Source organism: Eptesicus fuscus, chromosome 12, assembly GCF_027574615.1.
Source record: "Eptesicus fuscus isolate TK198812 chromosome 12, DD_ASM_mEF_20220401, whole genome shotgun sequence".
Classification (NCBI taxonomy): domain Eukaryota; kingdom Metazoa; phylum Chordata; class Mammalia; order Chiroptera; family Vespertilionidae; genus Eptesicus; species Eptesicus fuscus.
In genome coordinates this window covers 48496381-48518735 of record NC_072484.1, presented here as the reverse complement: position 1 = coordinate 48518735, position 22355 = coordinate 48496381, and the positions used below count along the sequence as shown (strand labels likewise).

At 45.0% G+C, this 22355-nt stretch overlaps 1 protein-coding gene across 4 annotated transcripts in view; it reads right to left on the bottom strand.

The window, feature by feature from the left end:
* The window catches only part of SOCS6 (suppressor of cytokine signaling 6), a 28277-nt gene extending 14754 nt beyond the window's left edge, over positions 1-13523 (bottom strand). The window contains exons 1-3 of one of the 4 annotated variants that reach the window (XR_008557611.1): positions 12859-12952; positions 7765-7958; positions 5770-6399 (exon numbers count right to left, since the gene is read on the bottom strand). The gene's annotated coding sequence lies outside the window, so the exon portion shown is untranslated. Of the gene's footprint in view, positions 1-5769; positions 6400-7764; positions 7959-8070; positions 8261-12858; positions 13025-13344 lie in introns of those variants that run through there. The other 3 variants (XM_028139348.2, XM_054723782.1, XM_028139347.2) reach the window with 3 other exon arrangements.
* Between the last annotated feature and the right edge of the window lie 8832 nt (positions 13524-22355).

The following is a 22355-nucleotide window of genomic DNA, read 5'->3' as shown; positions in this document are numbered from 1 at the left end:
TATGCATAACCCATGGACACAGACAATAGTGCAATGAAGGCCTGGGGAAAGGGTGGGAGTGGGGAGGAGAGGGTCAATGGGGGGGTGGGGAGGAGGGGACATCTGTAATACTTTCAACAATAAAGATAAATTTAAAAAAATAAGAAACATAAACAATAAATGAAGACAAGAGTCATAGGCTCAACTTTTCAGTGTCCCTTTCCCTTCCTTATTCCACTTATTTCAACGATTAATCCTAATCATTCCCCAGCACAGACCTAACCCTAATCCTTCCCCCATTCTCACTCTGAAAAACTCTTGGCAAAACCACAACATTGGTTAAATCCAACTCCACCTGAGCCACATCTGTGCCCTTAGAGGGGAGTGTGGCTACACAAACCCATAAGCATTGACTGATTTCACTTTATGGTCATGACTTGAATTTCAGATGGAGCCTCCATGTGCCTGGAAATCAAACTACATTCCATTCACTCTGCACTTGCGGGCATTTCACAGCTTTCTTCACTCCTATAACACTTACTCGCCCCACCTTCAATCCCAGCTGATGGGCCAGCTTCCTGTTTCACTGAGAAAATTAAAAACATCACAAGCAAATTTCAACTCCAACACTTCAATTTACGTCTACTGACCTGGCAACACACGTTTGCACATCTATCCTGTCTCTGTGCAGGTGCCCACACCTTTCTAAAGTCACCCTCCACTTGGCACACGTGATCTCCTTCATTACCCAACAATTTTCCCATTCTACAGGATCACTCCTAAAAATATCACTTCTTACATGTATAAACAAACTTGTCTTGACCCCACTTGCCCCACAGCTATGGGTGGAGAAAGAGGTTCAATTTCTTAATCCCCTCTGCAACAGAGCACCTTGGGAAAATCATGCATACCTGAGGCCTATCATTACCTGTCTCCCAATTTTCTCTTAAACCATACCAGAGACCAACTCTACCACTACACAGAAACTGCTCTTGTCAAAGTCACTAATAATGTCCACACTGCAAATCCAGCATCAATTCTCAGTCCTTATCTTAGGTGCTCTCTCAGCAGCATTTGACACAGCTGATCACGCCTCCAACTGCCTCCAATCTCTTAATTTTGGAGCTCCCCAGCACTCGACTTTGGTCATTTCTTCTTCATTTACACTCATGTCTTTAGCAACTTCACTCATTCACATGTTCTAAATAATACTGATGTGTCATCTACTCCCGAATTTCCTTTTTTTAAAATGTTTTTTTTTTTTTTTAATTTTTAGAGAGCAAAGGATAGGGAGAGAAAGAAACATCGATGAGGGAAAAACCTCAACATCTATTGGCTGCCTTCTGCACACCCCCTGCTGGGGATCAAGCCTGCTACCTGGGCATGTGCCCTGACCAGGAATTGAACCAGTGACCTCTAGGTGCACAGGTCGAAGCTCAACCACTGAGCCACACCAGGCGGGCCTAAATTTCTATCTCTTTAACCCAGTGATCAATCAACTCCCTTCTTTTTTTAAAAATATATATTTCTATTGATTTCAGAGAGGAAGAGAGATGAAGAGATAGAAACATCAATGATGAGAATCACTGATCGGCTGCCTCCTGCATGCCCCCTACTGAGGATCAAGCCCACAACCCAGGCATGTGCCCTCGACTGGAATCGAACCTAGTACCTTTCAGTCCACAGGCCAACACTCTATCCACTGAGCCAAATCAGCTAGGGCTCAACTCCCTTCTTGACGTGGCCACTCTGCTGTCTTAGAGATACCTGAGTCTTAACGAGTTCATAATGAAGCGCTGGATCATTCCCATCCCACCCCACCCCTGCTCTCCTTGCAGCCTTTCCCACTTTCATTTGTGGTTACTCCATTCTCCCAACTGCTCAGAACAAAGAGTTTGGATCATCCATGGCTCCTCTCTTTCTCTCACACCCCACATCCCAATCTCAGCTATCTTCAAAATACATGCAGAATTCAATCACTTTCCACCATCTTGTTGGTCCAAGCTACTGTCCTATCTTACCGGCATTATTGCAGAGTGGCCTTCTAGGTGTTTTCCTTGCTTTCTCCTTTGGTCCCCTACATTCTTTTCTCAACAAGGTATTGGTGCTCAGGGAGGTGGCACAAAGGCTCATACCCTGGCTAAGGACAATATCCTGAAAAAAGTCCTTTATCTCAGGCCCAGGCGTCTCATGTCTCCTGGCAGCAACCATGTAACCGTGTCAAGCTATCTTGTTTATTTGCACATAGCGTTAAAATCTCTGGCTCTTCACATTCTTGAGAACTACATGCAAATAAAAGTAACCGAAACAGAGTAAATGTAATATAATTGCTTTGCCTTCTTTTAGGGCCTCTAGATCTTACCACAATAAGCTTCATTTTAAAAAGCAACAGGAATACTTGTATGGCTAACAAAGGTGGATAAAGAAATTTAAAGATAACCAAGTTAAGAAAAGTAGACTTGTCCTGGTGTGGCTCAGCTGGTTGGAGCATTGTCCCATACACCAAAAGGTCGCAGGTTCGCTTCCCGGTCAGGGCACATACCCAGGTTTCGGGCTCAATCCCCAGTGGGGGTGCATACGGGAGGCAACCGATTAATGTTTCCCTCTCATATTGATGTTTCTCTCTTTCTCCCACTCCCTAAAATCAATAAAAACATATCCTCTGGTGAGGATTAAAAAAGTGGACTTAAAGTTGTCCACTTTTAATTTAAAATTTAATAAATTAAGAATGAATTTATAATTACAGCAAAAGCTTTGATAAAAATGTTCAAGTGATTCACTCCCACTTTGTAGAACACTTACATAAAAACATAAAGTATCACTAAGTTCCCTGTGTGACACTGGGTGACTCTCCCGAGTCTCAGTTTCCCATATAACACATTGATCTCTAAAATCTATCTAGCTCCAAGAGTATCTGATTGAATGAAAATAAAACTATGCAGATACTCAGACACTAAACCTGCAGAGAACTTTTATGTGAGCATTTCTAAGCATCTTTCCCTGTAACTGTGTTTAACCCATTACTAGTCAACTAAATATGAAACAAGAGTTCACAGATTCCATCATTTAAAATATTAATGGAGCTGGCTTATAAGAATTAGTTAATGAAATAAACTCATTTCTTAATTTTCTAATTCAGATTTAAACATGTTGGATTTAAAAAGTATACTTATGTAACAAATCCTCAATCTTTATAAATGTGCATATAAAATTTTAATGTACATATTTTTATACCTTTCTAGGCACTCACCAATGTTTCAGCTAAAAACATAGCAAATACCCTAAGCAATCTCAGCACATTGACTGCCTGGGAGAAAGAATGGCCTCACTGTTTAAACTACTGAGCAGGTAAAACCCTTTCAGAATTTATGACAAACTAGAGGCCCAGTGCATGAAATTCGTGCTGTGGGGGGGGGGGTTCCCCAGCCCGGCCTGCACCCTCTCCAATCCGGGTCCCCTCGGGGGATGTCTGACTGCCTCTCACAATCCAGGACTACTGGCTCCTAACCACTTGCCTGCCTGCCTGCCTGCCTGATCGCCCCTAACCCCTCTGCCTGTCTGCCTGATTGCCCCTAACTGCTCCCCTACTGGCCTGATCGCCCCTAACTGCCTCTGCCTCGGCCCGCACCCAGGACCCAGGATTTCCTCCTTTGGCTGGTCGCAGGCACCCAGGACCCGGGCCAGCTTCGCCTGGGTCAGCCACAGCCGCAGGGGACTGTGGGTGGGCAGCTTTGCCTGGGCTGCAGTCGCAGGAGCCTGGGACCACAGGGCAGGTGGCTTGTCCCTCTTCTGGGCCGCAGGCACAGGCACAGCCACTGGCAGCTGGGACTGCAGGGCTGGAAGACTATCCCTCTCCCAGGCTGCAGCCCCAGCTGGGGTGGGCGGCTTATCCCCATTCCTCTCTGGCCAGCTCATTTGTGCCTGGCTGGTCTCCATTCCTCTCTCCCCAGTGTTGAGTGTCTGAGCAGTTCTGGCATGAGAGTCTGAGGGCATGATGACCATTTGCATATTAGCTCTTTATTATATAGGATAGTTATAATTAGGTAAGGCCCATAGATCTGTCTGCTGTTTTTGTTTTCATTCAGTGGCAGAGGTACTGTACCAAACAGTGCAATGATGAAGTTCTTTCATTACTTTTCATTCTTCAAAATTTAAAGTTATATTCATTTACACACAAAATCTTTTAAATATATTGAACTACTAAAGCAAAAACTTCTAACTCCTAAAGGTAACGTGCACATAAAAATAACTGTAAAGTGCCTTGGCCAGTGTGGCTCAGTTGGTTGAGTATCATCCCATGCACCCAAAGGATGCTGGTTCAATTCCCAGTCAGGTGACATGCCCTGATTGTGGGCTTGATTCCCAGTAGAGGGCATGCAGGAGGCAGTTTATCAATGTTTCGCTCTCACATTGATGTTTCTCTCTCAAAAAAATCAATTAAAAATCCTTTTTAAAGTATTTAAAAATATAAATACTGAAAAGTGACACAACTGTTTTGAATGCTCTCAACCTTTAGAGCTCAACACAAAGTATCCAATTTAAATAACAATTTATCAACTACTCAAATGCTTTCGCATAGAATATATGAATTTTTCATTCAGAGTGCATTACAAAATATGAACTTTCAGTTAATATCGTCTTTCCTCATTTTCTATAAGTACAACGAAATTAAGAATAGTTGATTTGGGATACAAAAAGTAATACACATAAGATTTACTAAATATATATTAAGAGCATACATAAGCTCTAACCGGTTTGGCTCAGTGGATACAGCATTGGCCTGCGGACTGAAGGGTCCCGGGTTTGATTCCGGTCAAGAGCATGTACCTTGGTTGCGGGCACATCCCCAGTAGGGGATATGCAGGAGGCAGCTGATCGATGTTTCTCTCTCACCCATGTTTCTAACTCTCTATCCCTCTCCCTCTCTGTAAAAAAATCAATAAAATATATTTTTTTAAAAAGAGCATACATAAACCTCACTTCTGATTTTTAGAGATAAAGGGTATCCTGGGGAGCATTAATTATTCAAATTAATACTATAGCCCTATTAAGCAAATAATAATCTTACAAAATGGAAAACATTATGTGCATTGTAAACTGATAATTATCTAACATAAAATTTATTGTAGGATCTGCACATGTGACCTCTCGATATTAAAATGATCCAACTTAAGCCTAGTCGGTGTGGTTCAGTGGTTGAGTGTCGACCCATAAACCAGAAGGTCATGGTTCGATTCCCTGTCAGAGCACATGGCCGGGGTTGCGAGCTTGATCTCCAGTACGGGGGCGTGCCAGAGGCAGCCAATCGATGACGTTTCTCTCTCATTGATTCTCTCCCTCTCCCTTCCTTTCTCTGAAATCAATAAAAACATATTTTTTAAAAATGATCCAACTTAAAATAATTTGCATTGCCCACTGTAGGAGAGCAGGCATTTCATATTTAAGTTACATGGAGCTCAGTGACAGAGATGTGCCTCCATGATGACACTAGCTGAACACACACTGAAAATCTTTATTTAAAGAGAAATTAGATGTGAGTTCCCCCTAAGGTAAAAGGCTTTAATATTCACCGATGCTAGAAAAACAAACACAAACTATTGAAAAGAACAAAAAAACTTTGCATGAGCTTATGAAACATATACTTCTTTATCTTTATTATCCCTCTTCCTCACCCCCCAAAAACACAAGGTCAATGAGGAATGGAAAGCAGACAACAGTGTTAACTGGCTTAGAGAAACTGGAGAAAGCTGAAATGGAAGGGAAGGCAACAAAAAACACACCTACAAAATGTTATCACAAATCTGAAACAAGAATCATATGCTATTTATTTTCAAAAGTGGGGAAGAGAACAGTTAAAAAACAAAAACTCCTGAAGCCAAAATTAAAATTCAAAAGGAGAAAAATGGAGAATATTCACCACCCAAAAAAGAACAACAACAACAACAAAAAAGCTGATTCTTAAAAATTGAGGGGAAAAAATTAATACATCAATTCAAGAGGCCCAACATCCAACAAAGAGCTTCAGTCAGGCGGGAAAAAAATTCAAGGGAAAGAAGTTATAAAAGAAATTTTAAACATTTTGCAAGAATCCAAGAATCCAAGTGTAGAGTCTAAGGATCCATGGACTGCTCAGTCTATCCAAAAAGAAAAAATAACAATCAGACACATTATGGTAACATTTTAGAGTTAAGGAGATAATACAAAGGTACTATAAAGCATCCAGAAAGAGAAAATAATTACATACAAATGATTGGGATGTGTAATGCTGCTAAGAGATAGCACTAGAAGTTGGCAGAGCAACGCCTTAAAAATTCCCAGAGAAACTGACTTTCAACATGGCACACATTCGGTCAATCACTTCAGTGTGCTTCCACATCTCTCGGCATCCCAGCTGGGGCATGGCTGGCTCTGGACAATGAACTGTGGAGCAAATGTGACATGTGTCATTTCTGCGCCAAGTATTTCAGTGCCAGCCTGTCTGGCTCTCCCTGTATCTGATGTGGTAGCCCGAGCCATGGGTGATGGGAGGGGAACGCAGGTGACAGTAGGCTGGATCTCAAGGAAGAAGCTAGAGGAACGCCAGGCCCACAGCACAACGCGAGGCCCATGTGGTGAAAGCGAGAAACACACCTTTATCTGTTGCTGAGATTTCAGAGTTAGGCTGCCACCAACTCAAATGGTAACCTAGAAATCTATACCCAATTGGACTATACATCAAATATTTAGAACATGGACATTTTCTGACATGCCAGGTGTCAAACACACACACATGACCCCCTGCCCCATCACCTGTCTAGGAAGTCACTAGGAGGATGAGCTCCATCAAGTCAGGGAAGTAAACATACAGCTCCGGTTTGATTCAGCCTGTTTGAGATAATGTTCCTGTCGTCTATAGCTCTTCCCAATCAAACGCAGGTCACCCTCCAAGGGCCAGCTCAACTGTGACGTCCTCCATGAAGGGTTTCCTCCACAAACCCAAATTCCCTTGCTCCCAGGAGGAAATAAAACATCTTGCATCAATGGCAAGAAGAGGTGTCTATACCAGACTCCACTATGAAATCTGTAATGTGGTATGTGACTTTGGGAAGACTATGTAATCACTTATAGTCTCAATTTCCTCATCATCTAGGTAAGAAAGAAGCTGGTTAATAATAAGGAGGTTCCTCCTAATTCTACAATGAAATAATTTTGCAAATGTGCCAAACCACTAAAATCCTAATGCAATTCTATGTTTGATACATGCTTACATAATCGGAGTCTGTTATAACTGGTAGTACTATTATTCCGTGTGTGTGTTGTGTATGTGTTCACTTTAAAAGCAATGCCAAGAGACAAAAATTGCTATTGCCAAAAAATATTTACTTTAAAACTGAAATTAAGCTTGAATAACAAACACCTTCCTTATTATAAACATCAAAGCAAAATTCATAAAAGGAAAATCATACAAAGTATGATTTAAAAGTGTGTTACTGTACTGCTGCTTCAACCATTCAGCATGTTTCTGGTGTGGCCAGAACAACAGCTACCACTACAAGTTCAACCATAAGCAGCGACCTAAGAGGCTATCTAGAGCACTTGGTGAACACACCTTGTCTACATAGTTCTAAAGAATAACATTAAACTCTTATTATCATTTTTGATGAAAATTTTATCTAATATGAACTATATATTCCTTTGCCTTCAGAATAAAAGCTTTGAATAGAAATGTGTACACTGATTATACAGTAATCTCAGACTGCTACTGAACTGCTGGAGATGGATGCCTCTTCAGATAACTAAATTTACCTGTTGGCAAATTTCAGGATGGCACAGTGACACCTTCAGGGTTCAGTGATGCTCAGATAACTGCTTGTCATCTAGGTCTTCAGAGACCAGATCTTGTCTTCTTTCTTCTCCTCTTTCTTTCTTTATTCAATGGTCTGCTCCCAGGGACAAGGGGATAGCCACTGCTCCCCAAACATAGTCGCCGAGTGGATGCCCTTTTAATAATTTAAAGAAACAAGTTTAGTATGATAGCTGTTAAGACTGATAAAGCAATATTAAAACAGCATGAATCGAGCATGGGGCCTTGCAGAGGGCCATGTGTAGTACCTTTTTTGTTCTCGATCCTCCACCACTGGCCGCCATGACCCAGGGCCAAGGAACCCAATGGTGGCTGACACTGGAAGCTTTTGCCAACCTCACGCTTCTAGTAGCTGGCACCATTAGTACTTATGTGGACTCCCACTCTCTCCTCTCCTATTGACATTTTTCTTGTCCCTTTGGACTCTCACCCTTTCCCACACAGGGTTTCCTTAACAAGAAAACCAAGTCTTACATAGACATTGCTGATAAGCCAGAATACTCCTTTCAACCGATCACAGTTTATTTTAATCTAATTATTAGTAGTAGTACTTGTTATAGGCCAGGCACTTAACTCACACATCTACATGCATTGTCTCTTTAAAGTTCACACCAATGCTGAGAAAGGCAGTTGTACAGATAAAGCAAATGAGATTTCCTGTTTATTTTTAAAAACCTACCCTTATAAAGAACTTATAAAACTCAACACCAAAAAAACAAACAATCCAATTTAAAAAATGGGCAAAGAACCTCAATAGACACTTCTCCAAAGAGGACATACAGATGACCAATAGACATATGAAAAGAGGCTCAAAGTCACTAATCATCACAGCAATTCAAATTAAAACTACAATGAGGTATCACCTCACACCTGCCAGAATGTCTACCATCAGTAAAGCAACAAACAAGTGCTGGCGAAGATGTGAAGAAAAGGGAATCCTTGTCCTTTGTTGGTAGTAATGCAGATTGGTGCAGCCACAGTGGAAAACAGCATGGAGATACCTCAAAAAAATTAAAAATGGGACTGTCTTATGTTCCAGTGATTCTAATTCTGGGAATATAACAAAAGAAGCCCAAAACACTGACTCAAAAAAATATACACACCATTGCAGCATTATTTACTAGTACAATAGCTAAGATCTGGAAACACATCAGTGTCCACCACTAGATAAGTGGATAAAAAAGCTGTGGTACATTTACACAATGGAATATTACAAAGCTATATAAAAAAAAAAAAAAGAAGGAAATCTTACCCTTTATGACAACATGGATGGACCTGGAAAGCATTATGCTAAGTGAAATAACCATTCATAGAAAGACAAGTACCATATGTTTCACTTATATGTGGAAACTAATGAACAAAATAACAAACAAAATAGAAACAGACTTTAGAAAACAGACTGATAGCTATTAGAGGGGACTGGGGATATGGAGCTGTGTGAAAAGGTGAAAGGATTAAGCAAAAAAAACCTCATAGACACAGACAATGTCTGGTAATGGTGATTACCAGAGGGAAAGGGGAGGGGGAGTAGAGGGATGTAGGAAAGGGTAAAGAGGAGATAAATGGTGATGGAAGGAACCTTGATTTGGGTGGTTAACACATAATACAATATACAGATGATTTAGTATAGAATTGTACACCCAAAACCTATATAATTTTATTAACCAATGTCACCCCAATAAAGTCAATTAAAAATAAATACCTAACCTGTGAATTCTGCAGAACCAGATAGAAATACTGTAACCCATGAGAGCTTGGATTTTACTTTAAACAAATGACGCTCACAATAACTGTCAAATGGATGAGTATCCCCACGTTAGCCCCATATGAGGAATAGACTCGGAGGGAACATAAGATATGTTCAAGGTCACAAAGCTAGTAAGGTATACTTACTGAAGATCTAACACCTCCAAAATGTCCTTTAGGTGCAATTTGAGAACTGAAATCTTAAATGACTTTACCTAGTATGTCTATTCTTGAAAGCATCAAGAAGACTAGCAGCCCCCTAAAAACAACTGTTCCAACTAAGCAAAATTTGATGTTTGTGTGAATCATCAGAGAAGGCCCCGAGTTTAAAGTAAAATGTATGTGCCCTAACCAGTTTGGCTCAGTGGATAGCGCATCGGCCTGCAGACTCAAGGATCCCAGGTTTGATTCCGGTCAAGGGCATGTACCTTGGTTGCAGGCACATCCCCAGTAGGGGGTGTGCAGGAGGCAGCTGATTGATGTTTCTCTCTCATCGATGTTTCTAACTCTCTCCCCCTCTCCCTTCCTCTCTGTAAAAAAAACAATAAAATATATTTTAAAAAAAATAAATAAATAAAATGTACACTTAGCCCTAAAGCTTTCACTACTTATAAGCATAATAAATTAACCATAAAATATTAATGCCAATTTCACTATTGGTCCAACATAAATCATGTCCCACCGCTGTTCCCAGTTTACTTACCTGGACAACTCTTTTGATCAATCTAGTCCCACAAAAAAGTCTGCTCTTTCTGTGACATTATGAACTCCTCCCTTGTAAAAGGAATAATTTTACAAAAGTACACAGGGACCACAGATGTACCCTTGCCAAAACTGGAGGAGGTGAGGGATGAGGTCAGAGGACCAAAACAGACAACCTTCACTTCCCATAACAGGCACAACAAACAGAAAACAGCAAAAAAGTGATCTTAGTTCTGGGTCATTTACATGTCTACCCTTCTGAAGTATTAAAATGGATGCATACACACCCACTAGTTATACTGGATTATAAATTTATACTGTATTATAAAGATCATAATTCAACATAGTTTGTACCAACCCATTTCACATGACTGTGTATTTTTGAGAGAAGACAGTAACTGCCACAAACTCAGAAATGAACATTTCCTTTTCTTCAGAGTATAGTTAAGACTTTTCAATAAGATCGCACAATGACTTCCATGAGCAAAATAAAAGACACACTATTAGTAACACGAAAGTTTCCTGACAACTGGCCACAATGGAGAAAACTACCGGTTATCTGTGAGGAGTGAAGTTGCATAACAAGACAGTCTTAAGATACTTGCTTCTGTTCCCTATAAAGAGGGCCACTGAAAGGAACGAGTAGGAATCCAGTCCCAGGTGGGCTGCAGCCCAGGTGAATGATGCCCAAACCCCTTCTCTGCCACTCCTGGCAAGGTGCTGCCTTGGGAGGGCGCCAGGTGACACCCAGCAGTGTGTCCCTGGATCCTGTGGCAGTCATGTTTAAGATCTTCCCATTAAAAGATGGGGAAAGGGCCCAACCAGTGTGGCTCAGATGGTTGAGCATCAACCCATGCACCAGAAGGTCACTGGTTCAATTCCAGGTCAGGACACATGCTTGGTTGCAGCTCAATCCCCAGTGGGGGCTGTTGCAGGAGGCAGCCAATTGATGTTGAAGTTTCTCTCTCATCAATGTTTCTATCTCTCTCTCCCTCTCCCTTCCTCTATCTCTAAAAAAAAATCAATAAAAAATAAAAAGAAGGGGAAAGGGACAGTATACTTCCCACCAACTCAGAAGATATTTAAGGACCATAATAAAGAGGGAAAAATGTTTCAAAGAGATGCTGAAGGGAGTCCTAAAAAAGACAAATGTTCAGGTGAATAACATGTTTGATCCTCAACTAGACCAGTGGCAAGCACTGACCAAACCGAGTAACTTCTTCTAAGAATTCTTATCAGGTCCCCGATCAGAGCCAGCTTCCCTAAGGGCGTCAGGGACTGGGCTGGAACCTAAGTGCTGAGGCCACACATTTCCATCAGAGCCCGTGAAATCCTGAACCTTACCACCTGCGCACCAGGCGAGCGGCACTGAGAAATCAGGAGCCTGGGGAAAGTTGTATCAGGGGCTACGTTTTGGGGTTTTACCTGTGAAACTTGGCCAACCATGCCATTCATGTTTGCAAATAACGCTTAACTCTCTCTAGCACTAAATAAGCCACTTAACATTCATTCATTAAAGTAAGTGAAGCGAGTCTCCTGTGGTGGTATCTGGTGGATTAAGGAAAAACGTGGAGAAACGCATGCCTCCTGTGGGTGAGAACACCCCGGTGATTTCATCTAAAAGGAGAGAGCAGTTTACTTTTGTTTGATTACAAACATGCTTTTATGCCAGGGCACACGGCCCATGAGAAACGTGTTTTGGAGCCCTTCTGTCCCGTTCACAGTGTTACTGAGATGCGCGTTGCCTGGTCCAGGGAAAGCGGTCAAGGAACTTGGGTGGCACTGAATTCAAAGGTATGGCTTTCCTTCCCGGAAGCCCGGGCTCTACCGCGTGCTCCCACCTGGCCCCGAATTCCAGAGAGCGGGGACGGAACCCCGAATTCCACATCCCGGCTGCCCGTGACGCTGGCACACAGGTACCTGCACCCCATTCCAAGTTTTGTGCCAGGACCCACACTGAGAAATGTCAACAGTCCGGCTCCGCACGGAGCCACCGCCGTGTCCCTGAAGTTGCCAACTCCCGAAGCACACGGAATCGCGGCCTGCCCCGGGTCCAGGGGAGCTGCCTGAACCCCACAATCCACACAGCCCGGGAAGTGAATGCACCCAGCAGCACCCCCGCGGAGGGCAGCCCGGGGTCCCGGCTGCCCCAGCCCCGCCTGGGCCCCGCCGTCCCCGGTCCCCAGCCCCGAGCCGAGGGGTCCAGCGGGCCGAGCGGGCGTGGAGCGGGCGATGGAGCGCGCAGGCCCGCGCCGCCCCAGGCCTCGCCGAGCCCGGCCTCTCTCGGCGGCTGCGAGCCACAAAGGCGGCGGCCGGCCCGGCGCGCGGCGGCCCGGGAGGCCGAGGGTCGGGCGGCGGCGGCGGCGGAAGCAGGCCTCGGCCCTCCCGCCGGCTCCTGGACGCCGCTCCCCGCCCGCCGGCCCGCCGAGGAGGCGCAGGGCCTCGCGCCGCCGGGACCCCGGCCCCGGCCGCCTCCCCGGCCCCGGCCCCGGCCCCGCCGCCCCAGGAAGAAGCGTCCCGAGGCCGGCGGCCGGGTCACCGAGGAGGCAGCAGACACACCGCCGGCCCCGACCCCCGCAGACGCTCACCCGGAGGCGGCCGCTCCGCTTCCTCGCCCAGCGCCGGCGCGACTGCCCCGCGGCCCTCCTCCCCACGGCTCCTCCTCCCGCCGCCTTCCTCCTCCTCTTCCTCCGCCCCCTCCTCCACCTCCCGGCGGCCGCCCGCGCCCACTACTCGGCCCGCGGCGCTGGCGGGCGTCCGGCGCGGGGGGCGGGGGCGCGCGGGAGGGGGGGGGGTGCGGGGCGGGAACGCGGGGGCGCGCGGGGGCGGGGACCCGGAGGAGGCGGGGATGCGTGGAGACCGGGACCCGGGGACGGGGACGCGCGGGGGGCTAGGGAGGCGGGGAGCCGTCCCGCGCTGCAGTGGGGTCCGAGCCGGGGCTGCCCCGCGCTCCCCCTGGAGGCAGCTCCTGCGGTCGCCGTCCTCCCTTTCTGCTCCCCGCCCGGGGGCCCGGGCCCAGGCGGGCCGGACTGCTCTCTCCGCCCTCCGGCGCCTGCCCGCCGAGGTTCGCTCACCTGGCGCGGGGACCCCAGCCTGTCCCCGCGGGGAGGGGGAGGCCGGGGACGGCAGGGCCGCCGTGGGGAAGCCTTTGCCACACCTCCTCTGCCTTAATCGTGAAATGTGCTTGCTCCGAGAGAACTTAGTCCTTATTTCAAGCCGTCTGCGTTTCCGTGTAGTCCTTTTCAGTGGGGTTTTCTACAAGGAAGAGTTCACTCTGGTTTGTGCCGCTGAGCTCAGAGGTACTATGGAGCCGATACCTTGACTCATTTCTTTGGTAATTGGCTGAATGTACTACTAGGCAATGTATATATTTGTGGGCCAGGCTTTGCATTAAGCTCTTTTGTATATATCATCTCCTTTAATTTTAACAATAATCTATAAGGTCAGTCTGACCATCCCTACATTACTGATGAGGCTCCTTGTATGTAAGTATAAGCAATAAATAACTTCCCCCAAAGTCACCACTACCCTGGGGCAGAGCTGGAATTCAGACTTAGGTCTCTCTGACTCCAGAATATGAGCTCTTCACCACTAACTTAAAATAAGATTGATAACAGTCTAATAATACAACAACTTTAGAGATACTAATGGCTAAATATACTATGAAAATCTTCATCCTTGGCTGAATTCCAAACACTGTACTTATTGGCTGTAGACATGTTCTCTTGGCTGTCCACCATCCAACCCTTCCTTTTATCAGCAACTCAATCTCCCTTTGGGGAATCTTATCTTTTCTCTGCTCACACCCAACACAGAGGAGACTCTCACCCAGGGAGCTGACCCTTGAGTAAGAGATCACAAACTTGGAGAGTTCATGGGAGATGAGGGGGGACCAGGTTGTTCTTGGTGCCAGCCCCCAATTGCTTTCTGATAAATCTCTGTTGTGTTCAAGATAATCGATTTCTGGCCCGGCCGGCGTGGCTCTGGTTGAGTGTCAACCTATGAACCAGGAGGTCACAGTTCGATTCCTGGTCAGGACACATATCTGGGTTGCGGGCTTGATCCCCAGTTGGGGCATGCAGGAGGCAGCTGATCAATGATTCTCTCTTATCATTGATGTTTCTCTCTCCCTTCCTATCTGAAATCAATAAAAACATATTTTTAAAAAGATTATAAATTTCTGTTGTTTGCAACCACAAATGTTGTCGATAGATACATTGGGGGGAAAAGATGGGGATGATGAAGGGTCCTATTGAAAGTATCCTAACAGGGGCAGCGGAGCATAGTTCACCTTCTTCCTCCTAAAGTCATAGCTTCTGGAGCCAGAAGGATCCTTATGGATCATCCTCCAAACATCCTCATTTTATAGAGGAGGAAACAGACTCAGAAGTCACAGGACTGCCCAAAGTTGAAAGTAGCTGAGTCATCATGACGTGAACTCCTATCACCCAATTTCAAGTCTGGTTTGATTTCCAGAAGAGGAAAATAGAGACTAGAGAAGCGTAGACGTGAGAACATTGGCTGGACACAGGACGGAATACAGTGGGCAGCCTTCCAGCCTCGCCTGGACATTTCAAGTGCCCTCTCAGAGCTAAAGCACCCCCTGTGCCCCTGGGGGGAGCCGCCCACGGAAGCACAGTTCCAAACCTGGACTCCTCTGTCCCTGTCCCCTTGCCCTCCTGCCTGAGTGTCATGAGCATCTTCACCCAGTCAAACTTCCCTGTTTGGTACTAGTACTGGGTTGAGGAGTGTCCCCCAGAACCTCCAAATGTGACCTTGCTTGGAAATGGGGTCCTTGCCTATGTAGTTCAGTTAGTACGAAGGCATACTAGAGTAGGGTGAATCCTTAATCCAATATGACGGGTGTCTCAGACAGGAGACACAGAGACAGCATGCCGCCGAAGACCACACTAGGAAATGCCACGGAGGCAGACGCTGGTGATTTGTCCACAAGCCAAGGATTTCTACCGACACCAGAAGCTAGGAAGAGGCCAGGAAGGAACCTCCCCGAGAGCCTTGAGAGAGAGCACAGCCCAGCCAACATCTTGACCTTGTACTGCTAGCCTCCAGAACCATGAGAGAATATATTTCTAGTATGTTAAGCACCTGGTTTGTGGTACTTTGTGGTGGCAGCCACAGGAAACTAATATAGTACTCCTAGGCCTGCCCACGCCTCCCCACCTTTCTCCCCATCCCCACCCCTGTTCTCTGTAATGAAGTCACTGCAGTCTCCTCCCAATCAAAGCTTCTCTTGCAGCCCCGGCCAGCATGACTCAGTGGTTAGAGTGTCAGCCTGCGCACTGGAGGGTCACAGGTTAGATTCCTGGTCTTAGACGTGTACCTGGGTTGCAGGTTTGATCCCCACCCCAGGCAGGAGGCAACTGGTCAATGTATCTCTCTCACATCAATGTTTCCCTCCTTTCTCTCTCTCTCTCTCCCTCTCTCTCCCTTTACCCCTCCCTTCCACTCTCTCTAAAATCAATGGAAAAAATGTCCTCATTCCTTGGGTAAGGATTTAAAAAAAAAAAAAAAAAAAGGCTGTTCTTGCAATTTCCCAATTACTAGTGTCACAATAGGTCCCAGCTTGTCCAGGACAGAACCAGGTTATAATAAATTATGTGTTCACTCTGCCTTCCACCTGAAGTGTGAAATAATGACTCAGTTACCTGGAATTTCTCTGTTTCCTTAAATGACACTTTGCCCCGTGGCTGGGTAATTTCACCTCCAACTCATGCTTTTCTCCCTGCCTAGAATATTCTTCCACCTCATATTAAAAAATCTTGCCCATCATCAGTCAAGGATCAGATCCCCCATTAGAAACCCCACCTAGGTCAAGCCCTTAGAGCACACTTCATACTCCACCGGGATTGCAACCATAATTCTGCTCTCTTCTCCTTTGAATGCAGGTGTTTTGTTCACTCATCTTTGTGTTATGCATAGCAGTGCCTTGAAAAAAGACTTTTCACACAAGAGGGACTCAAGAAATGTTGGATGAATAAAGATGAATATTCCATTCCTCTCTCCATCTATTTGAGACTAGCCTGGAGATAAATGGGCTTTCAAAATGCTTTCAAAGATTCATTTTTAAGATATAGGAGTGGCTGGTTTGTCCTTTAAGAAGTGAAAAATACCTTCCTTCCAGAGTATAATTACTAAGGGAAAATGTCTGTGTTCTTTCCATCAGCAGCTAGGTTCTGCTCGCTGGGGACCTACTGAGGACAAAGGAGTGATGCCTTCTTCCCAGAACAAGGGGCTCTGAGGAATTTTAAGACCTGGTAGGTGTGTACCTGTTTATTTCCTCAGAAAGGTATCACTTGGGCAAATATTATTCCTACGTGACAAGAGTCTCTGGTACATCAAGCCCAGCTAAACATTATTTTCCATTTCAGATCAAAGATTTTTATTTGTAGATAATTAAAAGAAATACCTCACTCCTATCTGCCCTCTCTGCTTCCATGATCCAGGCCCCTCTGACCGCTGAGAAGTCTTTCACTTCATCAGATAACTGTTGATTTAGTGCAAAGCAATCCAGCAAATACCCATTTTATTATGAGGAGTTAATGGCATGTGTTTGCGTCTTCTGGAAACGTAGGAGGAGGTGTGTCCTACAGCAGAGAATAACATCACATAAAATTCCCCCTATGCACCCAACAATGGAAGAAAGTACTGGAATTCTTCCCTCCAATAGGCAGAGAGCCAGAGCTCCTTTGGCCGGCTCAGGGTGGCCTCAAACTACCATCTCTTGCCAGCGAGACTGCTACCTGGGTAGAATCCCATTTCGTCAAGTTCCCTTCTTTATGGCAAGATGGAGTGAGTTGTTAGTATACTGAATTCGAAAGCTGGAACTCCATAGCAGGGTCAGCATTTACAGATAAAACAAATTTCCACCCATGTTTGGGATTCGAAAGCAACAGGAAGGCCTGGCAATCAGAAAAAAGAAGAAAGACTGTATTTCCTATGGCATTGAGTAAAACTGATTGCAGCTGTGTTCCTTGAGATTTGGAGTTATTGAAGGTATTTGTAACCTCCCTAGAAGCAATAGCACTTGTAAATGTCATCAGTTGTTTATTACCCTGTAATCCTATGTTACAAGCATATTGTTATTTGATTCTCACATCATCTTTAACTTTCTTATATCTATGTGTTCCCGTTTACTTATGCAATTCCATTCCAACGGTTTATTTGTAATTTAGGTTATCAATTCAATCTACAATGTTTCTAAGGACAAATGCAGTGTTAAAAATGGCCATTAGATTCCCAGATTAGCTCCTCTACCCCATTAAAAAAGCCGATGCTACAATTAAATTATACAACCACAATGGATATTAGGTCTTCCTAGTGATCCAATGAAGTACATGTCATGTGAAAGCTATTCTGGTGTATTAGTGGTCGGCTCCTGAGGAATGAGTAGCAATTGGCAACCAGGGGGTTCAACCAGAGCTATTCATATACCAGGTTTTCGCTTCCAAGAGGAAGAGCTGGGAGGATTAGAGGGTATCAGAGCTTCAGGTAAGCCAACGGCCTAGGGCTAGCAATCAATCTAAGCAGGGAATTTCAGGTAGGGCTCACGGAAAAGTCAGTTGAAAGGAATTTATTTTTTGGAGCCTCTAGTCTCAATACTGTATCAGGTATTGTTGTGGGTTGAACGTATCACCCAAAAGGTAAGTTGAAGTCCTAACCCTTCAAGCTGTGAATGTGAATTTATTTGGAAATAGGGTCTTTGCAGATGTAATCAACATAATATGATACTGGATTTGATTGGGCCACATTCACTGACTGGTTCTTTAGGAGAGGAGCATTTATCAAAGACCCACAGGAAGAATGCCCTGCGAGGATGCAGGCAGAGATGGAGTGCTGCCGCTACAAGCAAAGGCATGCCAAGATCGCTGGCAACCACTGGAAGCTGGACGAGGCAGGAAGGATTCTCCCCTGGAGCTTTAGGAGGGAGCATGGCCCTGCCAACACCTTGATTTCAGGCTTCTCGCCTCCAGAACTGAGAGAGAATACATGTCTGTTGTTTTAAGCCACTCGGTTAGTAGTACCTTGTTAAGGCAACTCTAGGAAACAAACACAGGTAACTTACAAGATTATCTCATTCAAGTAGAAAGGAAGCAATCATGAAGACTGCTGGGATGCATGGAACAAGGCTGTAGCTTTCAATCCTTCAATATTCAACACGTATTTATTGAGCATCGCCTATGTTCCAAGCATTGTTCTAGGTGCAGGGGATCTGGGAATGAATAGGACAGACCAGGTATCTGACCTTAAAAAGATTAATGTAATGGGAGTAGGGGAAGAGAGGAGAGGGAAGACCAAATTATGAAGCAATTGAACAAAAAATTACAGCTACTCCATGAAGGAAATAAACAGGGTGATGGGGTAAATAGTAACTAGGAAAGGGGTCGGTGGCATTTACATGAGTTGGTACAGGAAGGCCACCCTGAGCAAGTGACTTGAAGGATGAGGATGAGACAACGTAGCAAAGGGGTATTCTAGGAAAATCTCTGAGCCGTGACAGAACTTGGCATATTTGAGGAAGGAAAAAGACGGATCTGGCTGGAATGTGGTGAAAAGTTTTACATGACACAGTAGGTTTCATAAGAGAAATAAGACCCGAGGAAAGGTTTAAACCTGAGTGTTTTCATCCGAGGTTTGATGAAGAGTGGAAAGTTGCGGAAAGATATGCTAGGACAAAGAGTTTGAGTTAAGGGTAGTAAGTTGAGGAAGCTTAGCAAGGTGTTTGTTCAGATTTCTCTCTTTGTCCATCTGTCTTTGGAGATAAGGATGCTCCTTTCCTCAGGTAAGAAAAAAGAGCATATCTGACCTGCATCAGAGCTAGATTAGAAAGTCTTTCCTTAGTTTTATGACCTGCTTCAAGGAAGGTCAGACACTACACAAACTATTCTTCAAATTTCTTCAGCCTGAAATCTTCAATATATTGAAGTGCTATATTTTGGGGTAACATGTTCTGAAACCTGTCAATAAAAGCCTAATTCATTACCAAATCTTTTAGTTTTTCAGAGGCTAGTTACCCAAAGTGTGAAAGAGGAAAAATTTCTCACCTCTTAAGTTCTGTTACTGGGGCATGCAAATTAAACAAAAGACTGAATAACAGAAGAAAAGGCATATACATTTTTTAAATTGATGTTAATATTTTCATGTGCACAGGGCTTCACAGAAAAGAAATGAAAACCCAAAGAAGCAGTTAAACTTGAGGGCTTATGTAGAATTTTAAGAGCAGGAGATAAATTATAGAAAGGTGACCAGACAAAGGAAAGGGTGTTTGGGTTCCAGGGGCAGAAACTTACAGAAAAGTGACTAAGAAATGTATGGTGATTAAGGGCTGTTTAATAAGGTTTGTTATGCGGACTCATCTCTCACATCTCTGTTTTCTCGAGAGGGGAACACCCTTATAAATGGAAATTTATGTCACCTTTATGCCCTGCTTTTAAGGAGGAGGGCAGAGAGCTCTTTCTTTGTCTGCTGCTGTTTTTCAATTGCCGTCAGCTCAAAATAACCAATGTGCCAACGTGGCATATATTAGGCTGGCATGTACAGATCCCCTTTAAAAATTAAAAAGTGCTGGATCGGCAACAATTACTTTAGGGTAGCTGTCTTTGAGTTTACTGTTCAGATACATTCTTAAGAATGAAGCCAGTCACAGATTACAGAATACCTTAATTGTGCTGAACATAGGATTTATCTCCTTAATTAAAGGGGCAGATTTTGGAGCTGTCAGGGTGTAGTGTTACATCACTCAGTGAGCCACCCAAGACGAATATGAAGAATGTGTATCATAAGTCGTGATACACAAGGCCACCAATCAGTGAGTATGAAAGCATTTAGACTGAGTATAATTTATATAGAACTAATTTTACTCTTTTCAATGAACAGCAGGTATATTTGGAAAGCGTGAGATTTGTGCTGGAGCAAGAAAAACATATTAGTCGTTCAAACATCTTGTGGCATAGCAGTAACGAACACACCTTTGGCATTGGTGTGAATAGACTTCCTATCTGAGTCACATGTCAGCTGTGGCTGGCTGAGGGCCTGGGAGATCAAAGGCACCCGCTGTGCAAGAAGTACTGTGAGGTGTTTTCAGTGACTGGTTTCCCCTCCAGGATCCATGTTAATGTCACCTTGGCTCAGAGTTTTGGCTGGAGGTTGGGGAACAATAGGTGCTGAGCACCTTACACTAAGGGCTAAAGTAGGCCAGATTTGCAAAAGGAGTGGCTCCAAACCTGTTTCGCCAGAATTAGCCAACCTACCTAGCTTCAGGGAACAAAAGAGATGTGTTCTCTCCTCCATGAGAGAGAGCGCGAAGGGTTGTTGCCTCCCTATGTTAAGCCAAAGAATGAGACCCTTCAAGAAAACCAGAGGGCCTGACCTGTGCCCTTGGTACTTGAGTTGTGGAGGGCCTGGTGTCAGACTCACACATGAAAATGCTGAAGGACATAGACCGACTGGAGCTGCCCTCCCCCAGCAGCTGAACGAAGAGACAGGTTGCACCTGGGAGTGAGGCAGGCCAAGGGGAGGGAGCCACCCGTGGATTCTGTGGACCTGTAGACCTGAGCTGGAACTGGGTAACTGACAGCATTGACAAGGCCCAGCTGTGAAGCAGGAAGGCTGGTGCTGGTGCTGGCCTTGGGCCTTTTATTGATAAGTTTTGGGCTTCCTGACCCAGCTGCAGCTTGTTTGACAGGTTTTAGGCTGAGAAAGGACAGGCCATTCATATGCAAAAGCTGCTGCACACAGCTTGGGTGGTGTTGTAAATTGGGTGGGGCGGGGTCTCAGGGAATCTCCAGGGCGGAGCAAACAGAAATGTCTGCCAGTCAGCCCTGCACTGAGGAGGTCCCAGAATGGGAACAATGACTACTGGGAGCACCTCTGCCTGGAAGAAAGCTGCCACCGCATTCCCACCCTGATGCTAGGCAGTGCAGTTTCTCCTCGTATCTGTCTGGGTCCCCCAGAGCCTCAACCGGCACTGGAGCTCAGAACAGGTGGGAGCTTGTAAATTCAGTTCACGGTGCTGGCCTTTTAAGCTGAGCAGCTGGGTCTCCAGCAGCCTGTGTGTCACTCAGCCCCAATCCGCACTTGTTGTTACAGTCTGTAGTTCTTATGCCCATAGGGACTTCTTTCCCCAGCTCTGGAACCCTGGGCTGGGGGTCTGGTGTGGGGCTGGGACTCCTTGCTCCTCCAGGCAACCTCTAAAGAGGCGAACTCCCGCCCAATTAAAAAAGTGGCACACCCAGGTGCCGGACCAGCCCATTCTGTGCCTCTACACCTCCTACCAGTCTCAGTATGCTTTCTTCTTTACCTCTCTATTTGTAGTACTTCCACTCAGCCAGCTTTCCCGCGGTTCTGGATGATAGTTGTTCTGTATTTTAGTTATAATTTTGATGTGGTTGTGGGAGGCAGCAAGTACAGGTGTTTACCTATGCCACCATCTTGGTTCCTCGCAAATTATTTTATGCTTATAAATAATCCTATCTAATAAAGATAGAATATGCAAATTGACCATCACTTCATGACAAAGATACGGCACCCACAGCCAATAAGGAGGGAATATGCAAATTGATGCAACAAAGATGGCAGCGGCCGGGCCGCTTGCGTTGTCGCCATGGCAACGATGCAGGCATTCCACCCCGCCCCTGCTGCTCCGGGCCTCTGGGCAGCATGTGAAGGCGGAAGGCGACTCCGGGCCAGAGCGAAGGCGGAAGGCAGCGGCCAGAGTGAAGGCCCGGGTCCTGGGTGCCAGCAGTCAGGGGAAGGAAGGCCTATTCTTGCATGAATCTTTGTGCATCGGGCCTCTAGTTCATATTTAAAAGGCAAGATCAGAGCTTTCCTGTTAATTTTTTCAAAATAACTAAAATAATAAAAGTAGTAGGCAAATTTTTATAGTTTCTTTAATGTATCAAATCAGTGGGAATAGCCACACTGAAACTGACATTCAGTTTTAATAAAATTAATTGATACCAATAGCTCTGCTATGAGGAACTCAAGTGGGCTGTGGAAATGCTTACATGGGATCTTCTATTTTTATTTTATTTTATTTTACTTTTTAATGTTTTTATTGATTTGAGAG